The sequence below is a fragment of the Sprattus sprattus genome (genome assembly GCF_963457725.1).
Source record: "Sprattus sprattus genome assembly, chromosome: 1".
NCBI classification, from domain to species: domain Eukaryota; kingdom Metazoa; phylum Chordata; class Actinopteri; order Clupeiformes; family Clupeidae; genus Sprattus; species Sprattus sprattus.
Window position 1 is genome coordinate 36,019,244 of NC_137920.1, and position 17,605 is coordinate 36,036,848.

The following is a 17,605-nucleotide window of genomic DNA, read 5'->3' on the forward strand; positions in this document are numbered from 1 at the left end:
GGGACTCGCAAACTCTGCGCTTGATTAATGAGGCCTCTCAGGCTTATTTCAGAACGGGGTTCATGTCCCAGTCTGATAACATCCTCCATCTTTATATCGCTTCTCTCTCTCTCTTTCAGAGCGGGGTCCATGTCCCAGTCCGATAACATCCTCCATCTTTATATCTCTTCTCTTCTTCTCGCTCTCCCTCTCTCAATCTCAGCCCCCTCTCTCCCTCCTTTCCCTTCTTCTCATTCTCTTTCGTTTTTCTCTATTCATCCATCTCTCTCTCTCTCTTTATTTCCCTCTCTCCCAAGATCTACTCAAAAAGGCCTTGAGGAAAAAGAGAGCTCATAAAAAATGGAAGTCAGTGGAGGATGACAAGAAACGGGGGAACACGGGTGACTGGGGGGTTAGGTATGAGGGTGGAGATGAGTGTTGTGTTGTGTTGTTGTGGTGAGCAGCTCCGGGAGGTGAGGTCTCCTCTGTGCTCCTCCAAGGAAACCAGGGAGGTTATATGGTTTCAGTTTAGGCGGCTCGGTCAATACCAGTCGATAAGGTGCAGCGCAGGGGTGAGGCGCCATGTGGCCCATCATAAATTCTGCTACCTCGTCGAAGTGAAACAGGTTATAGACTAATGGGGTGCAGCCACTTGTGTTCCTGAAAGAGAGGCAGCTCTCTACAACCCACAATCCAACCTGATCTGGCGGTTTCTCCCCCCATGTGGATGTTATATGATCCTCAAAGCCTGCATCCACGACGGGCAGTTGAAGTGTCATAATCCAATAACGGATGGCTGCACACACGATCCGTCAACCACCCACAACCCCCCCCCCCCCCGATAAAAGCTTCTGTCAAGCCATCCACCTGAGGCATCCTTCCCAGCATGCATCACAAACCTCTGATCAATACCCGGAGGGAGACTGATGCCGACAATTTCGGATCAAAATACTAAAAGTCGCAAAGGAGTGGAAGGGGAGGGGAAAGAGAAGAGGCAGAAATGTAAAGCCACAAAACTATGAGCACATCTCGCTAACTGCTGACCTCAGCATGCAATTAGGAAGTGTCAAACAGAAGTGCGTGGGTTGGGTGGGGGGGTATCTGGTTGGAAATGGGCCAGACGACACTGGAGGCTGGAGGAGGATTTGATCAGAGATGCAGCATACTCTCTATGCCATCTTCCTCTTCCTCTCTCCCTCTTCCTCTCTCTCTCTCCTTCTTTCTCTCTCGCTTTCTTCCTGTTCCTCTCTCCCTCTCTCTATCTCTCCCTCTCTCTCTCAAAAACACTCTGGTCGGCATCATAATTGGATTTTAAAAATACATGGCATAGACGCTTCTCCCGTTATCTGATGTCATTTTGAGTCAAGCTGTCTGCCACTCAGCATGCGCTTTGTGGGAAAACGTCCCGTGCGTGTGTGTGTGTTTATGAGTGCGTGTATCTCTCTCACTCTGTTTCTTCCTCTTGTTGGATCAATACGTGTTATAGTCATTGAGGAGCTGACAGCCGAATAACAATGCTAATTCGTTGACAGGGTGGTTACAAGGGCTGAATGAAGTGAGAGGCGGCGTCGAACAGATGCACACACATGCACACCTCAAACTATACGCCAGAACAATGCACAGACACAAACCCAATCAGGAAAAAAACACTACTGAGTTTTATTCTAGTGTGTGTGTGTGTGTGTGCGTGTGTGCGAATGTATGTGTGTTTGTGTGTGTGTGTGTGTGTGTGTGCAAAAGTATGTGTGTTTGTGTGTGTCTGTGTGTGCGTGCAAAGGTATGTGTGTTTGTGTGTGGCGAATGTATGTGTGTTTGTGTGTCTATGTCTGCGTGCGAAAGTGTGTTTGTGTGTGTGTGTGTATTTGAACATCTCCATCTATCATGGTGGAATGAGTTGTCTTTGTGTGCATGCCATCCTAGAAAGTAGTCTGTCATTGGGCATCAACTTCAGATGAAGGGAGGCAGGACTCAGTGAAGCAACCACCATCTTGTCGTATTATCATGGAATCCTGGTCTGCAATTCTGTTAATTTCTCAGTTCATTTGTTGAAAAGAGGAATAAAATCCTTCCCAAGGAATGAATCACTGAAGAAGACGCCAGATTATGCCTACAGTGAACCGATAACATGATGGATTTGTACTTAAATCACTTGCTACACTACACACACACACACACACACACACACACACACACAGACACACTACACACACACAAACATTCATTCACGCTCACATGCACACACACAGCATGATGGAGCATGATGATTTAATTATAGACACTGTCTCACAGCCAAACACACACTCACGTGAACCCTTACAACATGATGATCACTTAATTATACATTGCATGGCCGCTCTCTCTTTCACACACACACACACACACACACACACACACACACACACACACACACACACAGACACAGAGACACACAAATACAAATACACACACACACACAGACACAGACACACACACACACACTCATCAACCTTACTGACTTGTGTCTCTTTAGCGAGAGGCCCATGTGCTGTCTCATCTGCTGCAGGCCGTGGTAGTCTGTGTAGATCAGGTCAAAGGGCAGAGGTCCAGTCAGGGGGCAGCTTCCAACACACCGGAGACACACACAACACTGTTCACACACCGGAGTCACACACAACACGGTTAACACACCGGAGTCACACACAACACGGTTAACACACCAGAGTCACACACAACACTGTTAACACACACACCAGAGACACACACAACACTGTTTACACACACAAGAATCACACACAACCCGGTTAACACACACAAGAGTCACACACAACCCGGTTAACACACACAAGAGTCACACACAACCCGGTTAACACACACAAGAGTCACACACAACATGGTTAACACACACAAGAGTCACACACAACATGGTTAACACACACATCGGAGTCACACACAACACTGTTAACAAACACCAGTCACACACACAACACTGTTAACACACACGCCGGAGTCAAACACAACACTGTTAACACATTGGAGTCACACACAACACTTTTAACAAACACACCGTAGACACACACAACACTGTTAACACTAAAACCGGAGTCACAAACAACACTGTTAACAAACACACCGGAGACACACACAACACTGTTAACACACACACCGGTGACACACACAACTATGTTAACACACACACCGGTGACACACACAACTCTGTTAACAAACAAGGACCACACTACATCTTTCTATTCTATTCCATTTATTTAAGGGCACCAGTGAATTCCTAAAAGGGGCAGAGTGGTGCATTGTGGTTAAATTTGATGGACATTTTGTGAGTGGACCTAGTCCTTATCAGTGACCTAGGCCTGAGCATACAGCAGACCCTACAGAGAGTCATCCAGCAGAGTGAAAAATGTGAAATTGACTTGCTTAGATAAGCAAGAGCACCAACAACACACTGTGAATAAATAAACATATGAGTGAAATATTTACAATTGTTGACTTGCAAAGTTGCCACATTCAGAGGATGGGTGGGGTCCTAAAAATAACTTCAATACCTCTGTGAGATCATTTTGGCAGTGATCCCCTGTGGATTCTTCAGGAATTTGTATCACTGTTTACCAAAATAGACGGCAATGTCTTTTTGAGTGAGAAGGGGAAAAGTTTAGAGCACAGCTGTGGTTTCTGAAATATTGATGGCTGTGGCAGTCGTTTTTGTATTGAGTATTTTTAATCAAAAAGGTGCAAGAACAGACAGACCTCACAAAGCTAATTTTGCAGAGTCAATCTTAATATCCCAGAACGCTCTTAATAACACATCATAGAAGATCAGAGAGAAGGAACCGCCTGACGAGCGAGGAACTTGAACACGAGACATCAAAAGGCCCGAGGGCACAAAACGGAACGCAGGAGATGGAGGCCTGTTCCGTATGCGAGACGGAAAAATCCGCGGACCGCATTTCACTTTCAAAGCCTCGTGAGCTTCTTTTGCCCCCTCTTTTTCCCTTTTATTTTCTCTCTTCTTTTCCGTCTCTTTTTTGAGGTCTGCATTATTGAAGCGGAGACCAAACTCAAAGTACAGCGCCGCCGCAAAGCCCCCCTCACCTCCCCCATGCGTTCGTTTTTCTTTCATTCCCTCTCTCTCTATTCTCTCCTTTCCTCCCGCTGGAAGAGACCCACTTCAAAGTGGAGACCACCCGTCTCCATTCTGGCTCAAAGAGTATCGATAACAAGAGGTGAGGTGAGAGGCGGATGGCCGCGGCGACGGCAGAGAGCATCCATTAGTGAAGAGAACAGAGGGAGTGGGGGGGGGGTAAGGGGTGGTAAGGGGTGGCCATCTCTACAGGGCAAACAGTGTTTCTGCCCTCCACCCCCCATCCTACCCTCATCACCACCATTTACCACTCAACCTCTCCGGATCCACATCACCATCGATGGCACCTCTTTCTTTCAAACGTCCATTATCAGCATCGTAACAGATTGATGTCAGTAGGCACTCTGCACCCATTTTCCCCGGCACTGCAGTGTCCGATCGCATGCTTGTTTTGTCCAAAGCAGAGTATGTAAGTGAGCCTGCTCCATCACAGCCCCCATACCGGACAACAGCAGTGTCAGCTAGTAAGATCACTTAGAAAGATCAAAGATTTTAATTGACAGTCCCTTCTTAAAAGCACAACACACTCACTCATATCTCTCTTGGACCTGTAAACAAATGATAACAGCTCAAGTTTCACAACATCCTCCTTTAGCGAAATGTGCACAAGTCTGGAGATGGAGGAGCACTTCGCCAGCCAGGATTTCTTACAGCCAATGACATGAATCTGCCAACCCTTTCCAAAATAATCTCATAATTCCAGAGTGATGCATAAGCAGAACATTCCTTCAGTCGCTTTAAACTATTAAAAATATACATGCCACTGTGGGCGAGGAGCACCTTACACAACTTTCTATCCAGAGTGTTAAAGAAATAAAAATGTTGATTTCATATTATTCTCTGACTTTAAATTAGTGGATCATTGATTTAATTTCCTACCAAACAAATCGTCTAGTCTAAACTATATCTTGATTAGGACAGCGATCTAGAAATAGCCTAAGTCAGCTTACACACATGTTGTCCTTGGTAGCCTATAGACCCTCATATCAGGAACAGAAGGTTGTGTGCATGAAGAGAACGGCCACTGTTCCACCGATTCTTGTCACTGCACCCAAGACAAGGCAAGCTCTGCCCCTGGTCACGTGGGAATTGTAGTTCACTTCAATTTCATTTGAGTTGAAGAGAAAAAAAGAACAGCAGCCGTCAGTTGAATGTGAGCACAGCCACAGTGGGAGGCTTGAGGCGGCATCCGTCTGCTAAAATGCTGCCTGTCAGGTTATTTCCCCCCACCCCAGGGGATGAATGAAAGATATTTGCTGTCCAGCCTCGTGTGCCATCGTACCACATCATAAGTCTCTCATCTTAAGCAGAAGTGTGGGACTCCTCATGGGAGCTGCACAGGTCCAGCTCTGGCTCTCTAATTCACATACACACCTGTGCTCTGGCTCTCTCACACACACACCTGTGCTGGGAGGTCTTCACTCCTCTCCCCACATCGATTTTTATCTCGAGGGTGGAGTTGGGGGGGTGAAAAGGGGGCAGCAAGAGGTTTCCATCACTTTTCTTAGTCACCATGATGGATGGCCTGGGCTGTGGGGGGCAGCACCAGCCCCACATCTACCCCCCCTCCCCCCTCCCCCCCTCCTCCTCCTGAGCTACGAGCCGTGTTTTACCAGGAGGATTTAAGGACACCTCCGGTCCCTGCTTCTGCCTCTACTCCACAATCCTGCCCCCGCCGAATGACTTATGGAGCAATTTTCCTCACAGCAGAGCTTCCAGATATAGCTTTTTGGCCCCCCTCTTTTTGGCTGCACACTGTTTGTCTAGGACCCCCCCCCCCCCAGTGCAACTACAAAGATGGCCTCTCACTGCCCGAAACAAAAGAGACACTGTAAATATTTTATGGGTGTTCTTTTGTTGTTGGGATTGGGGGGCAGTGGCTGAGCTGCTATGTTTTGGGGGCTTTGATACCTCAAGGACAACCCAGGTTTGGTAAACATGGGGGATCAGGCTGAGCCACTCACACAAAGCACACACACCTTGCTTAAGGACATGTGTGTGTGTGTGGATGTTGGTCTCATGCTGAGAAAATAGGCGGGAGGCAATGCTGTGTTACATCGCAATTGGGCTGTGATTCAGAGTGCTTCAAAGAAAACCAGGTGCAATAACCCAAAATAACTCAATCACACACACAAACACACACACACACACAAACACAGATACACACACACCACAATACTCCACAATAAAGATGATGTTTTTCTCCGTCTGCAAGTAATTCCCATATCATGACTTAAAACACACATAACAATTAGCAAGAATGCCAAGCTCATAAAACACCGCTTCAGCTCTGACAGCCTTTGCTGTAATTACTGCACTTCCAATCATGTCACAGAAAAAAAGAAAAGAAAGAAGAAGAAAGAAAACAGGAGAAGTCTTGCTTTAGTTATTTTAGCGTCCGGAAAACATGCCAGACACTGGCAAACGAGTCAGGTCTTTTGGTGTGTCTGCTCAAACTGAACAAAGCCACTACTTACATACTGTGGTATATCTACTGTAAATAAAGAATTCATTAATGAAATATGATTATGAACGATGATAATGATTATGATTTCATTATTTGAAATAAAACGTCTGTAAATCACTTTGGAATCAAGTGCCTGCTAAATGCACACATGCAAGCAAGCATAAAGACATCTTTAGAGCACATCAAATGTGCAGGTGAGTCTGTGGGTATAGACCCTGGTCCTGCTGCTGCAGACACTTTTCTCTGGAGTGGGGGACTGAGGCTACAGACACTCTCCAGCCTCCTCACAACACCCCTCCAGCATGATAACATCTCTCACACCCTCTCTCTCTCTCTCTCTCTCTCTCTCTCTCTCTCTCTCTCTTGTCTTCCCTAACTCTCTTTCTGCCTCCCTCTCTTGTCTTTTCCACCTCTTATCTCTCTCTCCCTCTCCATCACTCCCTCTCTCTCCACTCATTTACTCCTCTTAGTGCTGGGTGGCTCTCCATCTCTCTCGTGTCTCAGACCCTCTTCAGGCCCATCTGTGTGGAGGAGCAGGAAGAGGACGAGGGAGGGGTGTATGTGTCACTAACACACACACACACACACACACTCACACATACACGCTCACACACACACACCACCATCCCTTCAGCCTCCTCTCCTGAGAGGCTCTGCTGGAGAGGAGCCCCCAGCTGTTAGAACTCTGGGTTGTCGTGCCAGAGGAGGGCTGGGAGGCTCACACGCACACACAGACACGCACACACACACACACACAAGCACACACACACACACACACACACACACACATACACACACACACACACACTAACACACACACACATTCATGCACACACACACTCACCCAGAGCAGATGGAGGTGTCATCCATCATATGGGGGCAAGCTCTGGAGAGCACTTCAGCCTAGTCTCCACAGAGACCCCGGCACGAATCTCTCACCTTACGCGGGGGAAGCTCTCAAACATGTGTAAAGGGTTTGCTTAAGTGTACTTAAAGTGTTGTTGAGCATGCAAATGTTGTATTAAGAATAGGTATCTCATAAAGCAGCTACAGGATGCTGCCATGCTATGGATGAGAAATCATACCCCTGCAATCAATTCTTAAGAACTATGACCAACATCCGTAAGTGTAGGATGTGTAAATCAAATAAGAAGGGCATGTCAAGTTTAAAATACCAGCGCTAGATTCTCTTTTGTGGTTCTGACGATTGTTTTTAAATTGAAAGAGCACAAATAAAAAAAGCTTTTTAGTGTCCTGAGTGTCCCGTATTACAATCTCACATTTTCCGCAGATTCCAAAGAAAAAGTGACGCTTGATTAATTTCACCAGGCGAGATCCACTTGCAATGTCCCCTCATTACAACTCAGGGAAAAAAAGGAGCTCCTTGAATAATTGCATTAGTTGGAGCCTAATTGAGTTCTTTCTCCCCTTTGATGGAGATTCATAAAGCCTGCTGCCCCCCTGATGGTCAAATTACTCTTTCCGGAAAAGAGACTGGGGACAAAAATCCTGCCGTTGCGTCATTAAATGGCTTTTAGCTAAATTATGCCCCCCAACCCCATCCTCACTGCCTGTTGCTGTTTCCAGGGGCGTAGACAGACTGGGTAGTTGTTAAGTCTGAAACAAGTAACCCTTGTGTCCCTCTGCCTGGGCTGTTTGAACAGTTGATGGAGAGAGATGAGCGAGGACACATTAAACGGATGCTCCCCCCTACGCTGTATTGAACCGGTGGCATCAGTGCGAGTAAACAAATGGAGGAGCCAGATGATCTAACACCATATCTTTTAACAGTGTGTATTTTCCTCAGATGATCTAACACCATATCTTTTAACAGTGTGTATTTTCCTCAGATGATCTAACACCATATCTTTTAACAGTGTGTATTTTCCTCAGATGATCTAACACACTATCTTTTAACAGTGTGTATTTTTTTCCTCAGATGATCTAACACACTATCTTTTAACAGGGTTTATGTTCTCCAGATGATCTAACACACTATCTTTTAACAGTGTGTATGTTCTCCAGATGATCTAACACACTATCTTTTAACAGTGCTTATGTTCCGCAGATGATCTAACACACTATCTTTTAACAGTGTGTATGTTCTCCAGATGATCTAACATACTTTCTTTTAACAGTGTGTATGTTCTCAAGATGCTGCCTTCAGCGACACTTTCAAGGCGACGGCATGACAAAATGTAGCACGCTATAAGATATAGGTCATCTCTGGTGGGGACAAGTCTGCTTAAAGGTGGGATATTGACCATCTGGTGACCTGGTGTGGTCAGAACAACCTGGAGCTAAATGCTCTGAAAACAGTGGAGATGGTTGTAGACTTTAGAAGGAACGCAGCCCCACCCACCCCAATCACCCTGATTGACTCCCCAGTCCACACTGCAGAACACTGAACATCAGCTCCCTCACCAAAAAAGCACAACAGAGGATGTACTTCCTGCGGCAGCTGAGGAAGTTCAACCTGCCAAAGATATTGATGGTGCACTTCTACACCTGCATCATAGAGTCCATCCTCTCCTCCTCCATCACCACCTGGTACGCTGCTGCCACTGCCAACGACAAGGGCAGACTACAGTGTATCATCCGCACTGCTGAGAAGGTGATTGGCTGCAATCTGCCATCTCTACAGGACCTGTCTGCCTCTAGGACCCTGAGGCGGGCAGGTAAGGTTGCGGCTGATCCCTCCCACCCGGGTCATAAACTCTTCGAGGTCCTCCCCTCCGGCAGGAGGCTGCGGTCCATCAGGACCAAAACCTCACGTCACAAATCAGCTTTTTCCCAACTGCAGCTGGCCTCATCAACAAGGCCCGGGACCCCCACCTGTCTTGGACTCTTGCCCCTCCCCCACACCCCAAGTCTGAGTTATGTCAACTCACATTCCACTCCTTTACATTGCACATTGCACACTCACTTTTGCACACCTGCACTGCATTTTTTGTTTGCATTTTACCCCTTACTTTACTTCTTTATATACACTCTATTTATATATACATCTGTTTCCATACTGTGTTCTGTAGTACTTATGTTATGTGTAATATTTAGTGTGTTTCTATGTTTTTATGTTATGTGTAGAACTTACTTATTGTGTGTGTATGTTTGTGTTTTTATGTTTTTTTTATGTTTACTGTATGCACCTATGCACCAGAGCAAATTCCAGGTAGGCGCATACCTACTTGAAAATAAATCTGTTTCTGATTCTGATAGTATGCTGTAAGAGTGCTATAAGACAAGCTGTAAAAGTGCTAAGAGACAGGCTGTAAGGTGCTTTGAGACAAGCTGTAAGAGTGCTATACAAGCTGACCAGTCTATCCATTTCTGTCTGCTGATTCCCATTCCTCCCCTCATACTGGATGTCTCCATCACACAGCCTCACCCTCCAGCTGCAACTCCAGCGACCCTCCTATCACCCCCCCCCCGCTCCAAGTCCTTCTCTGCATCAGTAGACTGGAGCGGTACGACTACATGCTTCTGCCATATTTTCTTCCACAGACCCTTTTAGTCTAAGGCAGTGAACATGGCACATCCAGATGGCGAATGTATAGCCCTGGGACGTATACATGCATCTTCAGGTTATGACTCATGTATGAAGACCGTACAAACAAAAATGTACCCATGTGCTCGACGTGCAGAGAAGTGGAGATACTGATATCAGAGTCTGTGCTGTTTCCTCTCCACATGGGCGCCATATGGCTGTTCTGAGTGTGTTCATATCATGCTGTACATGACAGCATGTTTCATCAGATCAATACACTCCATGAAGTGTTTCTTCGCTGCTGTGTGAGGATGGTGGTATGTTGAGTGATGGCGCTGCGTCGTCTGGGAGTTCAGGGGACGCGTGTGAGAGCCACTCATGGGTACGGCGTCATCCATGCCATTAAATAAAGGCGAGAGCCCAGTTTGATCTCATCCATCTGTCTACGTTATTAAATTAGCACAGTAGCCAGCGTCTGCATGCATGCATTAGTGTGTGTCTGTGCATCACTGTTTGTGTTTGTGAGCAATTTCAGTGTGTGTATGTGTGTGAGAGAGTATTACAAGAGAAAGAGAGAGAGTCAATGTGTTTTCTGTGTGTATTTTACTGGGTACTGAGTAACTGTGTGTGTCTACTGGTGTGTGTGTTTATGCATATATGATTGTATGCCGCCATCATTTTGTGTACGTGTGACAAAGTGTGTGTTTTTTGTGTATATCTGTGTGTGTTATCAAGTGAAGAATGAGTCCTGGGTCCACAAAGGCGGCTCCATAAGAGCTGCCAGTGTCTGTCAGCCCTGTCTCTGTGGACAGACCAATGCAGCCACCATAGTCCACTGCATGTGTGTGTGTGTGTGTGTGCGTGTGTGTGTGTGTGTGTGTGTGTGTGTGTATGTGTATGTGTGTGTGTGTTAGATTGCTCTCTCAGACTGGGGTTATCAGACTGCACTCTGGCTGATGTGCTGAAAGCTTAGAGCCGAAGGCAGCTCTCCCCAGAGATAAATGACTGCAGCTGCACCACCTCCCTACAGCATACGTACACACACACACACACATGCACACATGCACAGGCACGCACACCGGACACACACACACACACACACACACACACACACATTCTCGCTCTCTCTCTCTCTCTCTCTCTCGCTCTCTCTCTCTCACTCACTCTCTCTCACAAACACATACACACTTACTCACTCTCTCTCTTGAAAAAGAAACTCACAAAACTACATACCAACACTCCAGTCGAACACACATTCACTAGTCTACTGTACACACACAACACACACTCAAAAACACTCAGAACTACAAATCTACTGTAATGCCCTAGCAAACAAAGAAAGATTTACTCTCGCTCTCTCTCTCACACACACACACACACACACACACACACATAGCAAAGCACATACCATACCCTCCTTTAACAGTGATGAAGTGTGCACGCTTTATTGAGGTCTTCGAGGGCAAACACAGTAATTGCTGAGGATGACTTGCAATTAACTTTTTTACTATTGTTGGGCTGATTTAAAGGCCCATATACAGTACTCCCTTTATCTAGGGAATGTGTCAAAGGACACTTTTTAAAATATGACCAAAACAAAAATATTTATACATATATATTTTTGAAATATCATTACATTTTGGTTTTCCTTGCTAAACTGAAAACCCCTTGAGGCTGCACGCCGAGGAATGAATAAATCCATTAATATCTCAGAGGACACACAAAATATCTGTTTGTGAATCAATTTTTCTCAGTATCACTCATCACTCTCTCCCAGCGCATTTCATGAGCCTTAATCCCATGTCAGTCCCATCAGACTTGGCAGCTGTCAGATCGAGGCACCTCAACTTTCCAAAGTGCACCCTTTAATAAGTTCTTCACTTTTACAGTGCATGCACAACACCACGTTCCGTATGCTTCGCGCAGACTAATGTTAGCACACTGAGTGCAACAGACATTCTGCAGCTGAAAGAAACAAACTCAGGCAGGGCTGCCTGGCCTTACGTAACAACAAATGGCGTGTTTGTGCGCGGGGCTAAAATATGAGCAAATGATGCAGCCTCCAGAAGGTGTTTTTCCACTCATTAAATCGTTATTCTTCTGTTCACTCTCTCTCTCCCTCTCTCTCTCTCGTGTTGTCTGTGTGAGGGAGTTTATGATCCATCTTGTGGGGGGGGGGGGGGGGGGTATGAGGGGACAGGGGAGCTACATGGTGGGGGAAAGGGCACCTTAGGACCTCCCTGATGAAGGCTCCTATCTGGAGAGCTGAATAAACAGGGAGAGGTTGGAGGAGAAGGTGGAGAGATGGGAAGGCAAGGAGGGGAGGGAGAGAGAAAGCCTGAGAGAAGGAGAGAGACAGGCAAGTTTATGAGAAAGAACAATGGAGGTCAAAGTGAAAGATAACAAAAAGCCTGAGGGAGAGAGACCACTAGAGAAATGAAGCCAGAAGGAGAGAGACCACTAGAGAAATTAAGCCAGAAGGAGAGAGACCACTGGAGAAATAAAGACAGAGAGTGACCTCACTGATCTCCTGATATCAGGCACACAGAATAAGATCCATCAAAGAACCATCAAAGGTATCTATTGCACAGATACTTCTATAGAAGATGAGTCAAAGGACAGGTAAAGTATACAGCTTATCAGGATATACTGTATATGATGGATGTACGCATGCCCCCTGTCAATCAAACCCATGACCCAGGTTTTGGTACCATCTTTCTTTACCAGCTGAGCACCAGGCTCTCTGAGACAGATGTGAAGAAGCAGCGAGAAGGACATTACAGAGTGTGTGTCTAACGCTAGTGGGTTCATTAACAGCTGGCAGACCTGCCTTGCAAACACTAACAACAACACAGTTGACAGTTGGGAGCAGCAGGTGTGTGTTTTATTGTCCTTCACAACCATACATCATTAAAATGAATCTGAGGGTGTAATTAAAACTAGCTATAACAACAACAATCCATGAAAAAAAAATGGTAAAAACAGTCCTCTGGCTGTTGGTGCGGTGTTCGGAGTCACAGTCCTGGCTCTGTGAATAGGATACAAACATACGGACCAACCATAAACAATCACAGCCAAACAAGACACATGCTTCAGGAGCATGGAAGAGGAGGGTCTATTTTGATTGGCTGTTGTGCTCAAATATCACCAGCCGTTTGTATCTTTAACTGACATCATTCTTCAGCACCTTGGACAGTGCCCCCTCCAGACCCCAGCTAACATCTTATCCTTCTTCAGCACCTTGGACAGCGACCCCCAGACCCAATCTAACATCTCATTCTCCTTCAGCACCCTAGGCAACGCTCCCTCCAGACCCCAGCTAACATCTCATCCTTCTTCAACACCTTGAACAGCGACCCCTCCAGACCCCAGCTAACTGCTCTAATGGAGCTCCATGGAAACATTCACCATTCTAAAGGGGGCCTTTTCTCCAACAATGCATCTGAGCTAACTCCACTCTCCGCCTGCGAGTGACCTCATTTCCACTTGGCTGTAGACGCAGCGGGAGGCAAAACAAAGATAATTATAGTATCGATTGGCGCTCGAATGCAATGACTGGGTGCCCTCTTGTTTACACTTAGATATACATCTCACTGCGTCGAAGCAGCGGGGGTGGGGGTGGTGGGGCGCACATGACATCATTATATCTTAACACAGCCTCCATATCAGAGCTGCATGGGGGGGGGGTTAAGGTAGATGATGATCGTAATGTGCTGTTTCTCTGTCGCTATTATATGGAATGACTTATATCCACTTATATATGAAAGGTATTGCTCTTTACAGCAGGTTTCAGCCTGCCCACTTTCAGACCAAATGGATCTGAGCTATCTGTGGATGACATGAGAGGGACTGAAGATAACACAGACACAATTTGAGAGGGAATTATAATTATGAAAATCATTCCTCATTGGCATGCCGCAGCACCCTCAGGCACAGGCGTGTTAAAAATAACCTGGCAACTGAAATGTGATTGACACCTTTTGCCTTCCCGTGGGGCGAGGTGGAATCAACCTTACTGTGCACACCTGACTCAACTCGGAAAACAACTATTATCACATTCTTCCTTGTCATCGTCAGCCATAATTCAATCACTTTCCTCAGTCTTCTGGACACACTCGAGAGAAAGTGGATGAGTGAGAGGAGAGGAGGGGGAGAGAAAGAGAGAAAGAGAGAGAAAGGGGAGAGAGAGAGAGCGAGAGAGAGAGAGAGAGAAAGGAGAAACAAACATCTGTGTCTTACGGAAATCAACACATCTCCCACTCAGCTTAATTTCAAGCATGGCTGCCCTGGAATGGGCAATTCATGCACTCGGAGGATGTATAGGAAGATTTGCACAAGCTGACATTAGTTTGACCCTTGTTTGAATGCCTTCCTCAGGCTGAGAGAGGGGAAATCGTGGACAGCAGTGGCATCAATGCACAGCTAAGGGAGGTGGGGGAGAGGAAATACGAGACATTATGAGTTTTAGAAGAGAACATAAGAAGAGGGAGGGGAGACATTATGAGTTTTAGAGGAGGTCAGAAGAAGGTAAAATGGACGCTCTGCTACTATAACCAAAACAGTGTGGATATGGTGGTATGGAACTTGTAATAAGGTTTCATGGCAATTAAGCTGAAGCATATTTACACAATACACAGTGATTACTCTCAGAATCTGGTAATATACAGAATCTGATTAGCATCCATCTGGAATAATCATGCTCTGTGTGTGTGTGTGTGTGTGTGTGTGTGTGTGTGTGTGTGTGTGTGTGTGTGTGTGTGTGTGTGTGTGTATGTGTGATGAATGTAGAAAGCACGCAGGTGTTGCTTAATGAATTGTCAATTAAAACATGCGCTGATTTACATTCTTAGACTGGGCTAATTGCGTCACCACAGACAGACACCCAAGCAGAAACACAGCCACAACACTCCTCCATCCCACTCATAGTCCAACCCACCCACATACCCCGTCATAAACCCCTCACCTCTCCCATCTGAGTGGTAAGACCACACACTGGGAAGAGTAGTCGGGGATCAGTAACTCTTGTTTAACACGAAACACGTGTGCATTAGCCCACAGCAGCACGCTGCCGACTTGGCCAGCCGACTGGCCTTGTTGAGCAGCAGCAGCAATCATGGGTAATAAATTGTCCATTAGAAGCAGCAGACAGGTGGAGGGAAGTCCAGGACAGCATACTGATGACTGTTATTTTATTCATCCCAACATCTACCATAAAGGCTCATGAGTATAGGACACATTTGAACAACACTGTCAGGTTCGATGGCAATCTGACCTGTGCGTGAGGCTGTCAGTGTTGTGTGTCAATAAGGACCATGGTCATGGAATGGAGCAGGAGATTGAACAGGACGAGATCAATAAAGGCGCATAGGAGGGAGAACACAGGAGATCGCTTTGACAGCTCAAAGAAAGCTCATAGAAAGCTCATTAACCCAGCTCAGTTCCCGCTCCATAGATGGAATCCTGTTTCACTGTACATCCACTATCAGAGCGTCCCTACCCAACGTAAATGATATCTACCACAAGAGGGTGAAGTCGAGGGCAATAAAACATCATGAGGGATGACACACACCCCAATGCCAGCCTCTTCACCCTGTTGCCGTCGGGTAGATGCATACGAGACTTAAGAGGAGTTTTTATCCAAAGGCAGTGAGACACTTTAATTCAAATTTTTAATTCAACACCATTTTTATTTATTTATTTTAAATGTGATTGTATTTACATTTTTATTTTATCTTAATTCATTCATTCATTCATTTTATTTTATATTTTAATTTTAATTTGATTATTGTTTGCACAATGCGGAGCGTAGACCCTTTCACATTTCACTACATTTGTTGTATGTGACAAATAAAACACTTGAACTTGAACTTGAACACTGTGCATTTTGATTTAGTCAGTAATAGAATAGAAAAAGGGGCGGTCATCTCATCTCCTTTCTCTCCCTCTCTCGTTCCCCTTCTCCTCTCTGCTCCTCTCCTCAGAGTGCCGGAGGCCTGGTGGCCTGTCACAGAGCAGCTCACTGATCAATCACTACTATTGCGCTCCAACACACCTCCAGTCTCTCTCTATCTCTTTCCCTCTCTCTTTCTCCCTCTCAGTCTCTATCTCTTTCCCACTTTCCCTTTCTCCCTCCCAGTCTCGCTCTGTTTCTCTCTCTATATATATTTCTCCCCCCCTTGCCCTTGCCTGCCTCATGTCTTCCCAGTGGAAACGGCAGCTCTCTGAAGACCTCTCATGACTTTCACTTGTCAGCTTCCGTTTGCTTCTGTCTGCAGGGCACACGTCTGGAGGCCTCCCTCTTCCTCCTCCTCCTCCCTCTTCCTCATCCTCCTCTTGTTCCTCCTCTGCTTCAACTTGTTCCACCAGCTCCATCTCTGAGAGGAGGAAGGGACGAAGGAAGAAAAAAAATAAGTAAAAGTTTGAAGGAATTTCAAGAGTTGGGAGTAGAGTTGACAGCTGCCTCCCCCCCCCCCCCTTCCTCTCTTTCTCTCTCTTTCCCTGCACAGAAAGAGGGTCACTCTTTCACCTGCAACCTTCCGGGACCATCCAATTAAGGCGAACCCGACACGCTCCCATACTGGGAGAGCCGGGCTGATCGACAATATTTTTTTATACAGACAACCATATTTGCCGAGAGAACACAGACGGTGGCCAACTCTGGCTTCTCGTCTGCGGCACGCGCACAAGATCCTGGGACGCCGTCGAAAGGCTGAGGGGCTTCGCCTAGCCTGACGAGACGTGGTGGTTTGTGGTGAAGGCTGTTAACAAGCGCATCGATTGGAAGAGCCACCGTGGGGCGTCGGCACGCAGCGCAGAACCTAATCTCTGGGCTCTTGTTGTTTCTGCAGACGTGGACACTTTGAAGCGGGGGCCTCACGGGCTGAGCGAGGACACGCAAGCTGACTGCCTAACTTGGCTCATTTGTAGCAGCAGGCACGAACAGACACACACGCACAGACACACACGCACAGACACACACGCACAGACACACACACACACACACACACACACACACACACACACACACACACACACACACACACACACACACACACACACAAATGGCAGTTGTACACACAATCACACATAGAATCCTGCAGGTGCACATCCAGCACACACCCCACACATGTTAACAGGGCTCTGTAGTTCTCACTGATAAATGCAGCAGCTCTTTTCTCTCCAAGAAGTCGACAAAATTACAGACACAGTGGGGTGGTGTGTCGTGGGATTGGGGGGGGTCTGGGGGGTGGTGGTGGCTGTGAACAGTAGTAGGTACAGCAGTTGCTCCACGTTAAAAAAAGAAGTACAAATCAGCAATATCTTTCTTTTTTTGATGATGCAAAAAAAAAAAAAAAAACAGCCAAATCTGCTTTTCTTTCACTTCTGTGCTGCACCTGGTGCACTAATAGCTGTTTCTTACCTCCGCAACACTGTTCAGTTCTCTGCCTCGCTTTTCTGGCACAAGTAAATAATTCATTCTCCACACTTTGACGTTTTTTTTCTCCCTTCAACTTATTGTTCCCCAGTGCTGAGGAGCCAG

General features: G+C 46.3%; 1 pseudogene across 1 annotated transcript in view; it reads right to left on the reverse strand.

Annotated features, from left to right (window-relative positions):
* The window catches only part of LOC308369467 (alpha-1,6-mannosylglycoprotein 6-beta-N-acetylglucosaminyltransferase B-like), a 127,530-nt pseudogene that overhangs the window by 22,178 nt on the left and 87,747 nt on the right, over positions 1-17,605 (reverse strand). The window contains exon 13 of the transcript in view: positions 2,475-2,605. The product of the transcript in view is annotated as an alpha-1,6-mannosylglycoprotein 6-beta-N-acetylglucosaminyltransferase B-like (transcript). The remainder of the gene's footprint in view (positions 1-2,474; positions 2,606-17,605) is intronic.